The 21644-nt window shown below is 32.9% G+C and overlaps 1 pseudogene; it reads left to right on the top strand.

Annotated features, from left to right (window-relative positions):
• The first annotated feature begins 2522 nt into the window (after nucleotides 1–2522).
• On the top strand, nucleotides 2523–3953 carry LOC134264896 (uncharacterized; annotated as a pseudogene).
• Nucleotides 3954–21644: the final 17691 nt, after the last annotated feature.

Genomic DNA, 21644 nt, shown 5'->3' on the forward strand with positions numbered 1-21644 from the left:
AATGTAATTTTGATAAGCTTATATGGCGGGAAGTAACCCCCTATTTTATTTGCAAATGTATTCTGCATTGAGCATCAAATAATATTAAGAAGCTTTAAAATAAATATTACTAAATGAAAAAAAAAATATTTAAAAATTTATTTGATATAGTTTAGAATACATTTTTTTTTGAAAAATGAATAGAAATGCTTGAAAATTTATTTTTCAAATAAAACAAAATTTGAATTCAAATGAATTAAGATTTATTTGTATTATTTGTTTAATTTTACGAAAAAAAAATTATGCAGAACATGATGAAAATTCTAAAAGCTTGATTTACAGCCAAATTTTTCAGAATCATAGCATTAAATAAATGCTATTGATCTATTTTTTTTATCATTACATTAAACCAAAACAGCAAAAAACTGAAAGAGTTTGGTAAATGTAAACACCGCTCTATGCAAAATATATATACGCATAAGACATACTTTTCCTGCAAAACTTAACTGAACCATAAAAAGTTATCATTTAAACCTATACATCATAGATCTGAAAAGCTTACACCATGAGATGACAAAGTGTCCGTTAGTCAGTCAGATTTGGGTGTTTTACTGACTATAAACGACAAAGGCCACCTAACAATATAACGGTATAATAAATAATAAGGCTATTAAAAAATAATTCTCCCGACCGACTGTCAAAAATGACCCCTCATAATTTTTTTTTTGACCTCCAGGAAACGATATTCTAATTTTCAAATCTGTCTTTTATTCTGTCAAAATGCATATTTAATTTTTTTAAAGAAAAAATATTATTTACCGACCCGATTTTTTAAACTTGAGTCGGAGAGAGCAAGGAAACATCATTTTTAAAGAGGATCTCTGCTACTTACTTTCTAAATTCTCTTTTTTGTATTAAAATGCTGCTATCAACTGCATTTAGTGTTAACCAACCCCTACTTGATCGATGCTGAAGAAAACGCACCAGGTGCGATCAATTTCAGACCAAGGCATAAACGTTGATGTCAGAGTAATTTCAACCAACTCGAATTATTTCTCACCTCTGGAATTTCCGGACGTCTGTGTTAAATGCTTTGATTGCTGATTTGAATTGTTTGTAAAGATTTTATTTTAAATATTTTTTTTATTTATGTACTTGTATTTTTTTTTTAGTTATTGAGATTGGTGCTGCTCTTTTTCATCCTTTTCATTATCTGTTAGCAATTCTTCCTAATCAACTGGTCTTAGTTTTTGTTTTTTGAAGATAGATGTCAATATTATTTGATACAAATGATCACTATACAAATATACGTTATGATAAAATATTTGTTTTTTTTATATCGATGTTTATATGGTTACAAATCAGGATTTGTTTCAAAAAATTATTTAAAACGCTATTATTCTTAAAGCTGACTCTGATTTCAATATGACAAAAGAATAGTTCTGTATATCGTATTTTAATTTATAACAAAATGTGTTTGTGAAACACTATGCGCCCGGCGGCAACAAAGTTAAAAAACATATTTTTAGCATATAGGTCACAGTCAAGGTCACAAGGTCATTGATCTTGGTGTCATTTAAAAGAACTTAATTAGTGGAGTATGCATACAAAATATGAAGTCTCTATCTTTCATTGTTCAAAAGTTATGGTGAATGTTCAAAAAAAGCTATTTTTAGCATATAGGTCACAGTCAAGGTCACAAGGTCATTGACCTTTATGTCATTTGAAAGGACTTCATCAGTGGAGTATGCATACCAAATATGAAGTCTCTATCTTTTATGGTTCAAAAGTTATAGCGAAAGTTAAAGTTGGCAGAAAAAAACTATTTTTAGCATATAGGTCACAGTCAAGGTCACAAGGTCATTGACCTTGGTGTCATTTGAAAGAACTTACTTAGTGGAGTATGCATGTTAAATATGAAGTCTCAACCATTCATGCTTCAAAAGTTATGGCGAAGGTTAAAATTTGCAGACAAACAGATAAACAGACAAACAGACAGACAAACAGACAGACAGGACAAAAACAATATACGCCTCGGATCTTTCGATCCGGGCGCATAAAAATTCGTGATTACTAGAAATACGAATCTCTGTAAAAGTCTTCCATCAGCTTCTCCTTCAACATTTTGCGTACACATTCATTAAAACTATTTGACATTCTATTACATATCCCCTTTCGGCTCTGCAAAGGGTATCATATAGCATTTTCCTTCGAGCCAGCGAAGCGAATCTCATTTTTAAAGAAGTTAAAAATATCTTTATGACGTATGTATTACCTGAATACCTGTAGTATATAAGGCACAACTCCACGTGCCAAATCATTCTTTTTCTTTTTCTTTGAGCGAGCGACAAGTAGTCACCTGTAACACAGGTGGTGTTCGATTATCAAAAATCTGTTTAACTACGAACGTTGTTCAAGTTTATTTGGGGGGTTTATGCTGTAAAACAGCAATATTTACTTATATTTACTTATTTCCTGTTTTTGTAAGTCAGGTAAGTTTTGCTTTGTTAAATTTTTATTAAATTTTTGCCGTGTTCTCGGAAATGGCGTCCGATAATGAGGACATGTTGTCTCTTAGGGACAGCGATACTGAGAAATTCTCAGATATTGAGGAATTATTTGGCAATAAAGTTGCTACCAGAAGTTCGGCTAGTAATCATGGTAATGCCACAGATGACAGGAAAACTATGAGGGGAGTGAAGCGTAAAGCGCCGACCTCAGGTACGGTAGATAAAACAAGTGCAAAAACAAAGAAATCTAAGAAACAGGTAAGCACAGATACAAACCCTCAAATAGTTCATGACATCAATTTCAATGATTTGAAAACTCAGTTGGGGATTGATAAAATACTTGAGTCGATTTCATTATTGTCAAATCAAATGGCCGAAAATACGGCGCGCAGTTCTGGTCATAATAATGTTTCAGAATCTATGGAACGCAATGTCAGCAACAATAAACAGATTCAATCTTGCACTGTAACACAGGCAGATGTATACAATAAAAGTAACAAACCTGTAAAACAGTTTGTGTCTGTTCCAGATTATGATCAAAACAGTGTAGATTATAATGTGTATGATGGGCCAAATGAGTTTGATTTTGATCTGCGTTATTTAGATAGCCCAGAGCCCTCACCTTCAATCCCAGGTATTAATCCAAATGATGCCTTTAAAGATGTGTTTGATAGTAAAGCTTTGCAAATTACCATAGATAATGATCTGAAAGAGGACAATGATTTGTGGGATATTCCCCAATTAAATTCTACTGAAAAAACTGGTCCTAAAGTTAATGATGGGTTGGCAAAAGCTGTAAATGCAGCAATATCTGTTAAGTCCGACAAAGAAGCTATGACTGAGTTGCAAAAACAATACGCACGTCCAGAGAATTGCAATCTCAAAGTCCCTCGTGTTAATAAAGAAATATGGGATGTTATGGGAAAAAATGCCCATGCAGTTGATTTAAACTTACAGATAATTCAGAAGTCTATTGCAACAGGGTTAATTTCTCTTGTTCAGATGGCGGAATCTATGATTAGCAAACAAGACACAGAATCAGTTAAAAACAAAAAGATGCTTGGCGATGCCATTAGCATGCTAGGAAACAGTTTTTACAATTGATCTATGAAACGCAGAAATGAAATCAAATCATGTCTGAATCCAAGGTACAAGAAAATTGTTTCCGCTGAAATTCCAGTGACTGATCAACTTTTTGGGGACAATTGTATGTCAAAACTGAAAGAAATGGGGGACACAAATAAACATCCCATTGGTATTAAATCCCCATTCTGGGATTCAAAACCCAAAAATAGTTTGCCGTTTACAAAAAACTACAGCAATCAAAATTACTCCAGCCAAATGCAAAGGTACAACAATGCTTACCGAGGCAGAGGCAGGTCAAGATTCATGACCTTGAACAGTACCCAGAGAGGTCGAAGTCAGAAACAGTACATGAACACGACAAAGAAGTACTACAAGTAAAGGTAAGGAAACTTAATTATGAGTATTGGACAAATTTTACAGATGATCAATGGATTTTAGATATAATTTATGCTGGATATAAAATTGAATTTATGGAAATTCCTTTACAAACATCTATGCCAAAACAAATTAAATTTGATAAGGAAGAAGAAGATCTGGTTTCTACAGAAGTAGAAAACCTTATAGAAAAAGGTGCTATTGAGGAAATTTTTGACGTAGGAGATGCTTTTTTCTCTAATATTTTTCTAGTACCAAAAAAGGATGGAAGTTTACGACCAATCATTAATCTGAGGAATTTAAATGAATACATTGAGTATCATCATTTTAAGCAAGAAAATTTGTCCTATGCTTTAGAATTGATCCAAAAAGATGATTTTTTGACTTCTGTTGATCTAAAAGATGCATGTTTTAGTATAAGTGTACATTCAGATTACAGAAAGTTTTTGACATTTGAATGGAAAGAAAAATTTTACAGATTTGTAGTACTACCATTTGGACTATCATCATGTCCACGAATATTTACCAAGGTTCTTAAACCCATATATGCTGTATTCAGAGAGAATGGAATTAGATGCTGTTATTATATTGATGATTCCCTGATCATGCATCAAAATTATTTTCATTGTTTAAACCAAACAAATTTGGTAACTTCAGGGTTACATAATCTTGGATTTACTGTAAATATCAAGAAATCGGTTAGTATTCCAACACAAAGAATTTTCTTTGGAATTATAATTGATACTGTTGAATATAAAATTTATTTAACAGAGGAAAAGATACAAAAAATCTTAAATTGCTGTGAAGAAATAAAATCAACAAAACATTGTAAGATTCGAAAATTTTCATCCTTGATTGGTTTGTTAGTACATGCTTGTAATGCTATTATGCAAGGTCCCTTGCATTACAGAAATTTAGAAAGGGATAAGGATAAGAATTTAAAACTGAACAATGACAATTATGATTCTTATATGGTTTGCTCTGATATTAGTCTTCACGAAATAGATTGGTGGCATACAAATCTTAGGAGTTTGAATGGTAAACCGATTAAACCCATTTCTGTTGATTTTTGGGTTGAAACAGATGCATCATTAAAAGGATGGGGTGCGAGATTTCAAAATAAAATGACAGGAGGTAGATGGACATGTGAGGAAGCGAAATTCCATATTAATGTTTTGGAACTTCCTGCAATATTTTTTGCATTGAAATCTTTTTTCAAGAAGTTTTCTTCAAAACATATCTGTTTCAAAACTGATAATACAACAGTTGTTTCATATATTAATGCAATGGGTGGTATGCAATCTAAGCAACTCGACAAATTAACAGTTGAAGTGTGGAATTGGTGTTTTGAAAGAAATTTACTAATTTCTGCACAATATATTCCAGGCATTGAAAATGTTTATGCCGATTCATTATCTAGAAAATTTTCAGATTCAACTGAATGGATGCTAAAATCAGAAATTTTTGAAAGAATTTGTGATCAGTTTTTTAAACCAGATATCGATTTATTTGCTTCAAGGTTGAATAAACAGTTGAATAAATTTGTATCATGGAATTTTGACCCGGAAGCATATCACGTTGATGCATTTACAATGTCATGGTCCAATTTTCGTCCTTATATCTTTCCACCTTTCAAACTGATCGGTAGAATTATAAATAAAATTTTTGATGACTGTGTCAAAGAAGCCATTATCATAATTCCATTATGGAAAACACAGACATGGTTTCCATTAGTAATGTCTGCTCTTGTTTCTATTCCAATCAGGCTGCCTCGGCACAAGGACTTGTTGACAATGACTCACACAGGCGAAGTACATCCCCTTCGGAAAATGAAATTGATCGCTTGTATTGTATCAGGCGAGCACTCCAGAATTCAGGACTTTCAAACTTGGATGCAAAAATCATCACAGCATCTTTACGGGGAGCAACAAACAAACAATATCAGTGTTGTTGGAAAAGAGGGATTTTTTGGTGTTATAAATGGTGTATTAATCCCTATAAACCGTCTGAAGTGAATGTTATAACATATTTGACATCGTTAATGAAGTTAAAACTTTCCTATTCCGTGATAAATACTCAAAAATCTATGCTAGTAAATACCTTGCCTTTTTTCGGTATTCAATGGATAAAAACCTCATTATTGATACCAAAACTTATGAAAGGTTATTTTAATATTAATCCCTCGAGACCAAAAGTAAAACGTACTTGGGATGTTTCAAAAGTTTTAGGATTTTTACGTACTTTAATGCCTCTGAGTAAGGTAAATTTACATATGTTGACTCTTAAGTTAATATCCCTTATTGCACTCACTACAGCTTCTAGAGCACAAACATTATTGGCTTTAGATTTACAGAATATGGAAATGTTTAGTGATAAAGTTGTTTTTATTATTAACAAATTGCTAAAAACTTGTAAACCAGGTAGTCCTGCACATAAAGTGACACTGTGTAAATATTCTGACAAAAGCATTTGTGTTTATTCTACATTGAAAGAGTACTTGAGGAGGACAAAAGAATACAGGAAATCTTCAACTTTATTTGTTTCATATAAAACTTTTCTTCCTGTGACAACTTGTACGTTAGCTAGATGGCTCAGGACAGTTTTGGAACTCTCCGGCATTGAGAACTTTACAGCGCATTCTTTTCGTGGAGCTTCTGCTTCTGCCGCCTATCTCTCAGGAGTTTCCATGAAGGATCTGTTAGAAACTGCGAACTGGACATCTTCAAAGACTTTTTTCAAGTTTTATTTTAAAGAACCTAATGTGATTCAGTCAAGTGATGGACAATTTGCAACAGCGATATTAAATAGATAAATTTGACTGTGTGCGGAATAATGAACTTTGGTGTGAGAAGAATGATATTATAATTTGTCGATTTAATGTTTATATTTTCTAAATGATGTTTTGATTATTGCATTATATAATCTACATGTGAGTTGATTTCTTTGTCTTTATTAAATTATAAAAAATGATTCTCTTTTTATTTCCAAATGCTTTTGCATTTGATAATGACATGGTTGAGAATTTCAATTATTAGTTTTATACGTATTACAGTACCAATACTGGTAGTCAACCAGAGTTAATTGTAAATTTTTATAATGTTAAATTTGGTATTATTGATTCTAAATTGAATTTGGTTAAATTGATATAATAGTATGACTTCAATAGTTAATTTCAATGAATTTATTTCAACATGTTTTTTGAACTTAATAATATAAAGGAACGATTTTAAAAGTTCAACCATGATGTATGATTTCATTGAAATATGTTTACATTACTGATCGCACTAAGGAGTCTTGATGTTTGTGATCAACACTTTAAACATGCTATATGATACCCTTTGCAGAGCCGAAAGGCGATATGTAATAGAATGAGCCCTCTCCAAGCATCCTTTAGGATGTACAGGATGAGGGCCATTCTATGTAATGAGCCTGAGGTTCAAAAAGGGTATCATATACCCATCCCATAATACAGCATGGATACAAATTTCCCACCCAAGTTATATGTAGAGTTGTCACAAACATTTCTTTTAAAAAATGATTTGGCACGTGGAGTTGTGCCTTATATACTACAGGTATTCAGGTAATACATACGTCATAAAGATATTTTTAACTTCTTTAAAAATGAGATTCGCTTCGCTGGCTCGAAGGAAAATGCTATATGATACCCTTTTTGAGCCTCAGGCTCATTACATAGAATGGCCCTCATCCTGTACATCCTAAAGGATGCTTGGAGGAGGGCTCATTATATTTTGGAGAATATTGATGTCATCAATTTTTTTAAGAATCGGAAAACTCTTATTATTAAAGTGAAATTTTTTAAAAATAAATATAAATATGAATTGTACTTTATGCAGCTGTGTTACGGTCCCTTTCATTGGGAGTCTTCATATCCTTTAAATATTGAAATCCATTTACATATTAGTCAATACCTTACACGTTTTTTTTTAAATTTGAACGAATATGGGGCATTCACTCGCGTATGACTCGGAGGCAGAAACCCTATATATACATGTGATAAATTAGGTATAATATTTAATTTTACATGAAACATGAATTTCATGATTTTCTCTTGAGATATGATAATAATTAGTGTGTTTTTGATGGGGACACCAATGTTTGAAATTATAAAGAATACCTTCCGACAAAAGTCAAATTAAGTAAACTTAAATGCAAGTTTATTTTACTACTTATTAAAGAAGTAAATAATTACAAACTGCGACCTTGAAATTGTTTACGAATGCGATTCATGATTGCATATACACTATACACCTGAAAAAAGGTCGCCGGTGTGGCGCAGTGGTAAGAACGTTAGCTCTAAAGTCGTTGATTAATTAAGGAGCTGATCCTTATTTTGTGGGCTCGAATCCACTGCGGGATGTGGAGACCGGTCCTTTGGATCAGACCATATAAACCGATGCCCTAAGTTGCAGAAGGCTTTGGCACGAAAAAGATCACTCATCGATCAATGGCTCTGATTTCAGAGAAAACAAGTGATGGTGTCTCCAAATGAGAGAAAAACTATCGAGAGGTATGTCAAACAACAAGCAAACAAAGAAACAAACAGACAAAAACCTGAAAAGTAAAGAATCTTTTATTCTCCAAAAATCTGATAAGCAGTTTATAAATTGATTTCCAAGACGTCAGTGGTTAAATGGTAGACTTCTACATCCAATACACACTTGTTATTTTCAACAAAAAACAAAAATCATTAAATAAAGCAGTCACTTATGAAATAGAGTTGCGTCCTTTATGTAGAAAAAATAATGAAGAAAATTAATATCATGGAGAAACAAAACAACTCTAACAAAATCTTTAAGAATGGTTTATATAACGATAAAAGATCCAACCGTCTCTATATGCATACCTATTTTTTCTGAAGAAACTTCAGGAATTATGTTGTTACTCTGATCAACCCTTAGCTTGACAACCTTCCTTCTATCTAAACTTTCTATTTTCTTTTTATCTCGAACAGCGTATCAAGTATTTCAGCGTTTAAATTGTTTTCAATAAAATAGAAACACCTCTACTATAGCTTGAATATGAATAATCATGAAACGGACCATTTACAATAATATTGGAATTCATTTTTCTTGGATATGACATATATAAATCATTGTTTTTATTGTAGATATTTCGTAATGAATATGACAATATTATAAACATATCAACCATGAATACCTTACATGTCATAGAGTAGAAAAAGTGTCTATCTATCGTCACTTGTCGACTTTTGGACTTTCCTACGGGAGACTCCTTGTTTCCTTTTCACGTAATTTTTTTAGCTCTTTGATAATTTCTGAGACGTTCATTGGGACGAGTCCTTGCTTCGTATTCTAGATGTGGACAAAGACCTAGACTTACGACTGGTTTAGAACGAAGACACAAAGTCAGCTCTCCAATAATTATGCCCGGGGCGTTCTTCCCCGGCCACGACTTGGAACAAGTCTGACTTATCTGGGTCGCGTCAAGTCCAGATGCCCAGAAATTGTTATAGGTCGTTTCTACAAACACGGTGGAATTTTCAGAGCTTCTTAGCGTTTCGGCAAACGTTAGGACCTAAGCACCCTTGGCTTCAATTATCTCTGTAATCAAGGATACTTGATTGGAAGAAAGGGGACGGGGTGACCATATTGATGATTTTCTTCGCTTTCAGCGCTGATTTTGCCGATTGGATAACTTACTTTATGGAATGTCGCCGCTTTACATTAATTTTGCGTATTGGTATGATTTGTGGTCAAAACCAAAGATGTTAATGCTACAATAGTAGAAATTTTGCCTCTCCAGAGAATGGAATTATATCGGCATTAGGCTCTGTAAAGTGCTCACATTCAGGGTCATCTTGCTTATGTTCTTCTTTCATACATACCATGCATCTAGGTTTGTTAGGACAGTCCTTTTTGAAGTGCCTATCTTCCCAGCAGTGAGTACAAAAAGGAATGCGTTTGTTGGAGGGCTGTCCATCTGATAGATGTAGCATTTTAGGCCAGCGCATATGATAGTTGGGAGAAAATTTTCGGCCAGAAAAGCTTTCGCACAAATAAACCTGTTGCCATTTAGAATTCCTGTCATCCTGTGAGTTTCCGGAAGGCGGATTTTCTCATATTTGAGCTCACTAGTAAAGTTAAGATTAAAAGTTTTGAAGCATTTTCATCACTTCATCATCATCGAGTGATAGATGGACAGCCTTGACGGATATTTTCATTACATCCTCATTTGGGCTAGAAATACCCGCAGAAAAAGGGGTTTAAATCATAAACATTCGCACTGGTATTTCGAAACACAAAGCCTTCATGTAAAAGCTTTACTAGGTTTTCCAAACTATTCACATAGAACCTCCAAAATACAAGATCTTTTTGTACACATTTAAATCACCGCAATCGACAATTCATAGTCTGTTATCTATATATAGTATGAGACTATAATCTCATAGTCTATATCACAAATATGGTTTATCCCTAACTTTTCTCACAGACATCAACTGTTTTAATGGCAACCCTTCCCTCTTAGTTTCAACAAAAGACAATTAGACCTTATCGGTAGCATTAATGGACCGTTAACATTAAAAATCCGAAATTATAAATATCTTATCGCATTTCTTTACGGAAATAAAAGAAAAATGTGGAATGAACTTTCAAAACACACTTTGTAATGGACTTACAATAGTATGAAAAACGTCAGTCAGCATTTGACGAAATGAAAAATTGTATTTGCTGACAAAGTCATTGTATCGACCACAGAACTTACGAAATGATGACTTCAAACGAGACTGCTGATATTTTTCTTTCATAAACTTGTTTGTCAATAAGTCACCTCGTTCAAGAAATTGTTCATACGTAGAAGATGCTCTTGCGTATCGAATCAACTGAGATACATAAACTCCATATGCAGGTGATGAGATCATGAGAGTATGTTGCTGCTAAGTAAGGGAAGTTGGCGATAGAAAAGTTAAAGTCATCACGTTTATCTTAGAGCTTGGTTGTTAGATTACCGTTAACGTCTTTTTCAAGAATAATATCCAAAAATGAAACATATATTATTTCCCCATCATAACAAGGAGGGTGTGTCCGATCAGCAGGGGATGCTCACACCTCCCTAGAACCTGATCCCACCTATGATGATTCGGAAGTCCATGTTTGCTCTGCTCCTATTTTCAATTGTACTGTTTTATGGACTTTGATATTGAATACTGTTATTTATCTCCATATCCTTCATCAGTCTCTGTGGCATCTTTTTTATCAAGCTCACCAGGATATATCGTATCGACATAAGAATAGAAATTACAATTGTTAATTGACAACACATCGATATATCTAAATGCTGAGTTGAAGGCTACAGCAAGTGTTTTCTTCTTTTTACGCATAAGATTTTGCACAAATTCTGTTTCATGTGAATGCAAAAATAGGTCTGCAAATAACTGGGCGCCATTGGTACCTATGGGATATTTCATCAGCGAGTTAAACATGTGTGTACGAATAGTACAGGCAGTATTTGAGTGACAGAGACTCTGTATCAGACGAGGACAATCTGTGAAGAAACTGTTGAACTGTAAATGTCTGAACATAAATTTTAAAAAGTTAGAACTTCAAGTAAAGACATAGGAGCCTCGGAAGGGTTTATCCTGTGAAGCGGGGTTAGGTAATAAAAGAAATTAAAATCTTAACAGAGGAAATTATGCAACAAGAGCAAATCTTAAAAAATAAATGTTAAGTATGAGAAAAAAAAATTAATGACTGGGCATAGAATTATACTGTGTGAAATGTATTGGGAAAGTATTTTTTAGATATTATTGACTCTATGATTTGACGTAACATTTGTGTGCTCTGCAGGTACAAAACATGTTTATGAACCTTTACACATCAACAAAACAAATATTTTTAAGCATTATGTTGTGCTTATTTTAAATTTCTTGTGAGTAATATAACGACATCGTTCATGAACGTTTTGAACAACCCTCCTACTTCCATATTTTTGGTAAACACCTGATTCAGAATCAAAATTAGAGATACTTGAAACATTAAAACCAGGGCAACTCTAGGACAAAAGATGAGAGGTATAGATTTAAGGGTTGATAGTGAACAGAACAGTCTAGGCATAATTGTTGGAAATGCACGCATACAAGTGTAGCAGTCAAGGAAACCTAAATGAGAAGATTTCATACAATAATTCTGAAGTTGAGGCATGCATCTAACTCTTTTTTTTTTTAGAAATCTTAAATCAATGTAAATTCTGTATTAAACTGAAAATAATTGGAGAAATACATTCATAAAGAGATTTCACCTTGAAGTTGATTAAACCCTTAGTAGATAATGTATAACACTGTCCGATAACCTATAAACCGTATCTGGATCTATGACTTAAGTTCTCACGAGACTTCTTTTCTTAAATTAGTTTCAGGTAACCAGAAAGGTAGAAAGCTAATAATCAGCTTTTGTTTTATTTTCCATTAAGTCAGACGGGTACGCTTTAACGACAACGTTTTATTGGTAAGTAGTTTGTTGATAATTTTTATATCCAGTGATTTATGAGATTGTATTTTATCTGGATCTTGCTTCAAAATATTCATTTTTATATTTTCCCCTTTAACTCGATAGCTCAAAAACAAAATTAATTTAAAAAAACACAGTGAAAAATATCAGCTGGGATTTATTTCTTATTCATGTTTGTTTTTTTTTTAATTGTGTGATCTGGATCGAATAGCACTTTTATGAAAAAAATCGAAATTTGAAGCGAAAAACCATTAAATGAGGGAAAAGAGCTGTATGGCCAATTCTAAAGAATACTGACAATACGCTTTCAAAAATTTACTTGTCTTGAGGTACATAAAATTTCAAATTTATTTTATTTTTTGTCAGTTAGATTAAAAATTGTAGGTTATTGATTTAAAATATGTATTCGTTGTAACATCAAAGATTGTCCTTTTAAAATTACATTCTATGTTTCGTTTAAGGATTTGCCGAACGTCAAGATAACCAAAAATTTATTTTTAAAATAGCTCCAAATCTATATGAGGTATAAAGTTTATACCTTTGCAGATTATAAATATTATCATTGATTAACAGATAGAAAGTATTTACGTTACTGCCGCTGATCATTGTGAAATTTTGGAATGATTGGAAATGAGAAGAAGTTTGGAATAATTTACAGATGTATTTCTTGGAAATATTGTCCTACATTTGAGCTAATTTGAACTTCACACACCTCACGAACCAACTAAAGTTATTAATATATTCATCGAATTTTGATGTCATAGCAATATTTCCAATTTAGATACTTAAAAGGACTTGAAACATTCTGAAATCACGAAATATGAAAAAATGTAACTTTTTACAACACGAACATTTATTTGATTGTATGGAACTTGTGGAATATTTGACAGCATAAAACTTTTCAGCTTTATATACAACCATTCCCCACGATAAGTCCTAGCTTATTCATATTATTGATATATGCTTTGTCAATTAATATATAACTCTGTAATGTATCATTTATAAAATTATTTTTTTTTTAATTCTGATTGTACACATAATTAATGTGAAGATGATATAAAAGTCCTCATTTCGTAATTTCTATGGTCGATACAATGACCTTTTCAGCAAATAAGATTTATCATTATGTCAAATTTATATACCAACACTTAAACGGCCAAATTTCTGATAATATTAGAGTTCTGTTGACATTTTACATAGGTGAACTACACTCAGTTCGATATTCACAAATCATTTCTCCTATGTAAACGACACTAAGAAATAATTTGAAAAAAATGAATATCAACCATTTTGACTTTTATTTTCAATGTATAAGAAAGTAAAAACAAAAATACGTTTTGGCTTCATTTATATAATGGCTTTGTCTAAAGACATGGAATGGGGTGTGTATACGGGATTAAAAAAAACCTACAAAAATCATGTTGATAACTAAGCATCCAAGTGTTGTTAATATTACAAATAGATTACTAGTAAATGATAACCCCAAAGGCTTTGTTTGGTTCACAATACAGATACACAATCTTTCTTTGATCTGCTACTCTGAAGAACAAGGGGGGCTAACTTAATGCAAGTCAACCCCTTGTGACCCTTAGCTATATAGGTAACTTGCTATTAGATAGTCTCTTAAGTTTATTATTTTTTCAATGTTTGTTTAAAGGGACGGAATATTTTGACAAATCACTGGATTTAATTGTTTAAAGAAAAATGACATTTAGCTAGTTCTATACTTTTTATCTAAAAATAGAAGCAATTAAATTGGATGATAAACACAGTTCAATATATTTTAATAAAAAAACAATTACAAGCAGATTTTCTAAATAATTCAGCTCCGAATTCTATACACAAGGCATTTGTCATATAGCTTTGCTAATTAGCCTCTGTTTTACAGGATCTGGAACAGTAACATCAGCAAGTTATGACATATCATTGTTGTACAAAATAATAGGAAAAACGACAGAAGTTAGAAAACCCAGAAAAGATTGGGGAGGAACTCCAGATCCCTTGGATATAAATCCATCTGACGATCTGGAGCGAGTCCGGATCTGTCGAAACTCAGTTTGTCATGGACCTCAGTCAATTAACGATACCGAATTTGAAATAAAATGGAAAGAATTGAAGGAGGTAAAGGAATGTTTTTTCTTTGCCATCCTTATATTTTCGGAGTACAAAAGGACATAGGTTTTTCGAAAATTTTATGAGAAATCTTCTGCTCTTTTAAATAACATTATAAAGCTGGAAGAATTTTATAATAAATATTTGAGCAATAATTCAAGTCATTTGGTATTCATGATGAATGGCTCCTGCTCACTACAAAAACTAGAAACAACTCGAATTTTCAAATGGGGAATAGAATCAAATTATTTTAGAAAAAAAAAATCAGTGCATCATATGCCGATGGGACCAAATTGAAGACAAAATATTGTTAAATAAAAATATTTTTTTTATTATTATTTAAGTGATAATTTTTATAGTAAACTTTGAGATTCTTTAAATTAAAGAAACATCATTGTCAAAATTTAAAATATTTTAACTTCTGTATCCTACACATTTATTATGCGCAACTTTACATTTAATTTTAATTTGTGATCTACACTTTAAAAATACACCATCTTCTAATTTGATATTTGCGACCATTAATGCTGATTTAAGGGTGGTAAACTGAGTTTTACCGGAGACGTGTATAGTCAAATACCAAATTAGAAGATTAGTTATGCCCATTCTAATGCTTCCGCCCTATTATAACGTCACAATGAAAAAGATCTCACGCTCGTTAATGCGCGTTTTACTGTAGCCTGGCCCCCTGTCTCATCCTTGCCAAGGCAGGAAAGCCACCTGGATTAGATTCTATGCTTTCCTTTTATTGGTCAGAACAATGCACGGAGTAAACGAAGCAAAACAGGGGCAGCTAGGGAACCAGGCTAGTTTTACTGCTTCAACATCAGTGCATTAGCCAAACAAAAAGTGTTTTACAAAACAATTGCATTAGAATTAAGGGGCCGACTGTGGTTTTGTAGTGCGAAAACTACAATAGCGAAAATCTTCATTTTCATATCATATGTAGCTTACATTAACTTCAATGTATATGCAGAGTTTAAGGGAAATCTGCCGTCCAGGTATTTTTGAGGGACCGTCTCAAAATAGAGGTTCATTTACCATAGGATGATATAGGAAAATAACAATTTTCAGCACTTTAAAGCAAAGTATACATATACTTCAATGGACTTTTTTTTTCAAACTATAATATTTGATGACTCATTCTATATTATACAATATACGTAAGAAACACAAAATTCTACGGTCTTGTTAACAGAGGGGGCATCTCGAAATGCCAAAAATAAACGAATTTTTCTGCTTTATTAGAGTCCTACAAAATATGACGGGCACAAATTAAAGGATTCATTTGAAAACATAACAAAAATAATGTAGATATTCTCAAATATCTATGTTTTAAATTTCAAGAGCGTATATGTTTATTACTATTTCTTCAATAACGTTTTTATTACCCTTTCTCTAAGAGCTTTAGTTTATCATAACGTCAAAACACACGTCAACGTCAACTTACATATCAATTTCAAAATCGGTTAAAAATCAGTTATATGGAATCGTAGTTACATTTTCATTACTATTATTTCTTAATTTTGGTTAATTTTAATAATTAAGCGAAAAATGTTGCTTTAAAACAGTGAACACGCTTCATTTTACTATGATGCGCGAAATATTGCGCAATGAAACAACAGTCGGCCCCTTTAAAATCCAACCTTGTTATCTACACTGTGAAAAGACTATACCGCATATAATTTAAAGCTAATCTGATCAACACGTCAAAATACACCATATTGTATTTAAAATTGTGTGACTTAAAATGTCAGAATGTCCTTATCTGCATATAAACTTCTGATAAATATACTGAGAAATAAGGAAAACGTTGACGACAATATGTACCTACCCTTACTTCATATATTATCGTCCATCGATGCATATTGCTGCCGGTGACAATATGCCAAGGACGAAAAAAAATATTTACCGTCACAAACGTAGCTTTCTATTAATTGTTTGAAATAGAACTTCCAAAAATCTTTTAAACACATTTATTTCAAATTCAAAATTGTTCAAAGACTCGCTGGGGGTCAACTGGATGGAGAAATAGATTCTCTTTAAAACAAAGATCTAGATCACTCAGCACGGTCTTCTGTTAAACAAAGTCTGGCAGGTTTCACAGAAAGACTTCAAACTGTAGAGAAATGCGTCGACGATCACATCCCAAAGAACATAAGAGGTACATATTCTACTCCCTTACACCATCAGCATGGTTTAGAAGGGAGTTTATAGTTTCTTAATTGAGAGGGGAAATCAGATTTCATTTTGATGGCTACGTCATTTTGTCTTTACAACTGTTTGCAGTCGTAATAATAATTTCTGCATCAAGTTTATTAAATGTATTTGAATGTAGTTATGTGTGTGAGAATCTGTGTGTGGGGGGAGGGGTGTAAGGCTGGTGGGAGTCTGTGTGATGTGTGCGTGTGTGTGTATCGGAATGTATAATAGGGTGTGTGAACTGGGAGGGGGTAGGGTGAGTATGTGGTTTCAATTCTAAATCGTCAAAAGTATGTGAAAAAGCGAACAAAAACCCACTGTTATCAAAAGCATCTGTCAGAGATATGATGTAGCCATCATTTTGCAATCGCTTGATTTATTTGTTAATTACACAGAAACTTGTAAAAAGGTATATTTTGTTTCTATCTCAGAACAACTTCAGAAAAAAGTAGGAAAGTGGAAAGAAGAGAATAAAGTTTTTGCGAAAGTTCCTGCTTATCAGTCCGTTCGTGATAAACTCAAGTCCTTGCCTTTCGTGACAGTGACCGGCAGTGGTGGTAGAAGAAAAACGTTTCTCATCCGTCATATCGCTCTGGAGCTTGCACACGAGGGATATGAGATCATTCCAGTCTCAGTTATTGAAGAAGATTATGGAAAATTGAATTTCAAGCAGTTATTCGTTTTAGATGATGAGCTAGAAGTATATGGTTTAGATATGAGTTTACATAACAATCTAAGCAGACAGTCTGAAAATGTGCTAAGTTTATTAGAGTCGGGATCTAAACTACTTATGAGTTGCAGATCTGTTGTGTTTAAGGAGTCGAAGTCTTTGAATAGTTTTGTTACATATATCAATCATACCATCGATTTAGATGACGAAGAAAATGAGCTCAATGATGAAAGCATAAAAAGTATGCTAGAAAATCACTGTAAAAATGGTCACTTACAGAATAAATATTTTGAAGATTTAAAGCTACCGAGAAAATTGTCAATGTTTCCACTGTTATGTAGGGTAGGGTGGTGTAATTTCGACCGATTATTTTTTTGTACCTAAAATTTGTTAAAGTATGTCACTGCTATGTTATGCAACAACTTTAACTGGATCCTTTTACCTTTGAAACACCTTATATCTTTCAGATTACATCGATTTTGTATATTTTTGTGGTCATAATATGAAATAAATGCGTTCGATTAACAAGATACGTGTGTTGGGTAATTTCGACCGCACACGGGGTATTTTCGACCGATGAGTCAATACAAAGGAAATAATTGGCGTCAGCTCTAAATATAGTTTTAAAAAATATTAATTTTTAAATTTTACTACTGTACAGCACAAAAAATCGAGTAAAAATACTGACCAAAAAAAGGACAATTTTCTAAATGTACCTAATTCGAAGACATCGAGTGCACCAGATGTCTATGACGCCGATATACCAATATGGTTAAGGCATGCAGCAAAAGTACATGTACAGGCATCTAAACCGCATGTAAATAAAACAAATGATTTTTCACTAGTAGTACTAGTACTAGTTTCTACCAGGTATTAATGTACATAATTCTTATCCTAATATTTTTTCCGGACGGTCATTAATTCTTTCTGGTGACAGATAGTAAATTGCGTCATTTTACATTGGTCGAAGTTACCCACTGACGCCCGCCGTATTCATGTAGGGATAACTTTGGCCGATTTCTGTTCAGCTGGTTTGCAATTTAATTTATAAAAACTAAATACTATAAATTAAAAGGGTATAAATTTCATTTTCAAAATAATATTTGATAAATCTCACGTCAGGGATATCCATTAATTGTCTTTCCATGCAAGATTTTTCTGAGGTGATAGTTCGCCGTAGTGGCAAAAATATACTCGACTGTAATTTTTCGGGTGATAAAACCTATTCTTTGATGTAATTTTCCAAAAACGATCTTAATAACGCTCATGGAAATAAAATTATTTTGGACACAATATATTAAAAATACGTTTTCTTTCTGCATTATATAAATGTACATACACAATTATACGCCAAAAAGAAAATGGTACCGGGGGTATTTCTGAACGGTCGAAATTAACCAGGTGGTCGAAGTTACACCACCCTACCCTAGATTATTTTCGTCTTCTCAAAAATATCAATCTGAGGGTGAACATTTCTTTCTGCATCCATACCAGTGTATATTTTCAGAACTTGATCATGTGCGAGAGATAAACAAAATACATTATGCAGGCTTGGTGTACTGTGTCATCAGAGATAATTGTGTTTCTCCAAAATCTTTAGATCAGAAATGTCTGAGAGAAGTCTATGAATGCTGTAGATTAGACAGGTCAACATCTAATTCAGAGCTTGTACATGCATTGCAGGTCTTGAAAGGGTCATATCTGGTGCAGGACACAGATGGTAAATATTTTTTAATTCATGACAGCTTATTCGAAATAGTGACAGTTCACTTTGGAAGATGTTTTCAAGACTTTTTTATTGAACATTGTACCTCAAGTTCTATTTACAACCTTTTAACATTCGTAGAGGAGGGGTCAACATACAGTGAAAATCTTATTCCTGTCGGTGTTGATTACTTTCCTGGGTTGGTAGACCGTATCATTTGTGACATAAAACGATTCAATCTTCATGAAGTGTTCAGCAGCATTGGACAATTTTCACAGAACGAAGCATTTGTTTCGGTATTTTGTAAAACTTTGAAAAAATACAATTATAATGATATTAAAAACTTGTTTTTTGAGGTCAAGACTAATAAACATTTGAATAATAGCACAAAGAAACTTTTTTCATGACATAGATCCAGGTCATTCAGAAAACATTTTAGAAGCAAAGGAATATTTTGCAGTTAATACCGTGCTTGCTGTTTTGAACACATCTCATACACGAGTTGTAAGCTGGATAATTGCATATAAACATCTTCGTTTACTCTCAGGTCTCATAGAAATTGTCAGAGAAAAAAGCCTGTCTGTCGAAAAAAAGATTTGTCTCATCAATTATAAAAGTGGTCAGGACATTATGGGAGTCATATTTGGTAATGATTTAAAATCACAGTCGTTTTGTTTAAATCTCGCTTGTTCTAGCCGCAGTCTTGATATGGTCAAACTGATATTGAGTTGCGTGAAATATGAATGTATTAATTACTTTGATGACCAGGGAATGTGGCCGTTAGTGATTGCTTCTGTTCTTGGTTGTACTGACGTTGTCAAATTTCTGCTTAAAGAAGGAGCTAACGTCAATAAGTGTGATAAGAACAACTTTTCATGCCTGTATTTGTCTTGTTTTATTGGTCATTACGACGTAGTCAAAACATTAATAAAGGAAGGCGCTGACGTTAATTTGTGTAGAGCAGATGGGGATTCCCCTCTTACTGCAGCAGTTATATCAGGAGATGCACGTATAGTGAAGCACCTTATTACAAACGGTGCTGTTAGGAATCTCTTGAAGAGGGATGAACAGTTTCCATTAAGGTAGGTCCCTACTCGTAGAACTAATTGGATAATGGTGCAATTTTTGTCCTGATTTACATAAATAGATACTTTATCTACTTCAAAAGCACAAAAAGTACAAAGATAATCGATATTTTTACTGAGATAGGATGTGAAACACTCATGTACCCTCTTGTAGAAAAAACAAAATCATCACTGTTATAAAGACTGTCTTCATTTTATGTCATAGCACATGGCAAATAAATTCTTTTGAACATAAATTTCAAGGATAAGGATAATACTTAATAATTTCAGGCTATGGTACACATTTCTGCTTAAAATTAAGAAAATATTGAATAATTAATCTCATTTCACTAATAAAGTAACAGAGCTCAAAACTCAAAGAAAGCTCTCTATTAGAATAATTAATTTGTTTACCCTGATTTTTTTGTCTTAAATCATAGCAACCAATGCTTGAAGTATCTTATAGGCATGATAAATGTATTGGTCATCTGTTTTTTCACCGAGATATGGGGTAAAACATACAGGTACCCCCATCGCAGTTCAATAGCTGAAGCCTTTTATGTTGACAAAGATATTTATAAATCAGCTAAAAAGTGAAATATTCTTCTTAAGAACAATTTTTTCATTATTTACACACCCTTTCCTAACCACAAACATAAATTTTATTCTCAATTTAATTCTTTATTCATTATGTACTGTGAACATGTCCACTACTGATGATCTGACTTTCCTGGATGCTTATTACTAGTTATGAAAAAATTATAAGTGGTGTCTTTCAAGCAAAATTATGTCTGAAATTGCAAATACATCATTAGAAACATGTGTTGTTGGTTTTTAATTATAACTGAGTACCTGAGTTCGTATGTAGAAAATTTGCCGTCAAAAACGAAAGTAGGAAAATCCCATCTGCACAGCATACAAATTGTGCATAAATAAAAACAACAAACGAAAAGTTTTATTCAACGACATAATAGCAAATTATTCACCACGTTTTCTGTACATATGTATCGGAAATATCTGAGGTATACCAATGCAATCATAAACGTCTAGTATCAGTGTAACCTCCTAGGCAATAAATATACCGCATCTGAAAAGCATGTCCGGCATTTGACCTCGCGCTTGTGTTTTAAATCTATTCAATTTTCTGCTACATACTGTATGAATCTCAATCCTTGCAAAAAAATACCCTCAATCATCTTTATACACCCCTCCAACACTTCTGTAGACGTTGTTTACATTTTTGCTAATGTTATATGTACCATAATTTTTAAACCGAAAACGGTAATTCCGGCTTCCGGTTTGACACGAGTAGCCCCCTACTTTAAATACTGCATCCCGGAAAGGCAATCTAGATCTTCTAAAACTTTTGATTCACAATTATCCTGATGTGAATATTGATGCCAACTGTCTATCTAACGCCTGTGAAAATGGCAAGCGTACTGTTGTTCAATATCT

The sequence above is a fragment of the Saccostrea cucullata genome, unplaced genomic scaffold, assembly GCF_032062105.1.
Source record: "Saccostrea cucullata isolate Sc308-1 unplaced genomic scaffold, CSIRO_AGI_Scuc_v1 ctg1433, whole genome shotgun sequence".
In the NCBI taxonomy this organism is placed as follows: domain Eukaryota; kingdom Metazoa; phylum Mollusca; class Bivalvia; order Ostreida; family Ostreidae; genus Saccostrea; species Saccostrea cuccullata.